Source organism: Galeopterus variegatus, unplaced genomic scaffold (genome assembly GCF_000696425.1).
Source record: "Galeopterus variegatus unplaced genomic scaffold, G_variegatus-3.0.2 Scaffold17860, whole genome shotgun sequence".
Classification (NCBI taxonomy): Eukaryota; Metazoa; Chordata; class Mammalia; order Dermoptera; family Cynocephalidae; genus Galeopterus; species Galeopterus variegatus.
In genome coordinates, this window is record NW_007743971.1 from 19719 (window position 1) to 20368 (window position 650).

Consider the following 650-nt stretch of genomic DNA (forward strand, 5'->3'; position numbering starts at 1 on the left):
CCTGTGAGACACGGACCAGTGCCAGCAAAGGTGGCATGTCAGAGCTCCAGATTTCTGTGCACAAGTGTGGAGGCGATTCCTCCTCCTGGAACAAGACACCACACTGGCAGATCAGCACGGCTCTCCTGGGGGCAGTTTGACAACATCTAGCAAAAGCCTTTCCAACCTATTTGTCACAGAGAAATCCTGTGTCCTGTGACACAGGAGACACACTCCATTTCAGGAGTTTGTAGTATTACAGCGATCCTTAACATTCACAAATAAGAAAGTCACCACAGTTTGTATGAGGGGTCTTCAAAAAGCTCACGGACCGATCTGTGTTATCTTTGAATTCTGTTTTTCTACAGACTTTTTGAAGTGCCCTCATATATAACAGAGAAATATTGGAAACACCGCAAAGGCCGGTCAGGAGGAGACAGTTCAGACGCGCCCGTGTGGGGGTCGTGGCCCAGTACTCAGGAATGAGACAGAGCGTTATTCAGCACGTTCATCGGGGCTCTCATGCCACATGTGGCCCAGGGACCCAGGATAAGAAAACAGGCTACAGGAGAACAACAGGTGTGCTAGGCTTGTGCCAGCTGTTTGTCCTTGCACGTGCCAGACAAGACCCAAAGTGCAGCTGCCACATGATGGGACTATTGACGGGGGGA

The 650-nt window shown here is 50.3% G+C and overlaps 1 pseudogene; it reads right to left on the reverse strand.

Annotated features, from left to right (window-relative positions):
* The window catches only part of LOC103582782, a 13103-nt pseudogene that overhangs the window by 10403 nt on the left and 2050 nt on the right, over positions 1-650 (reverse strand).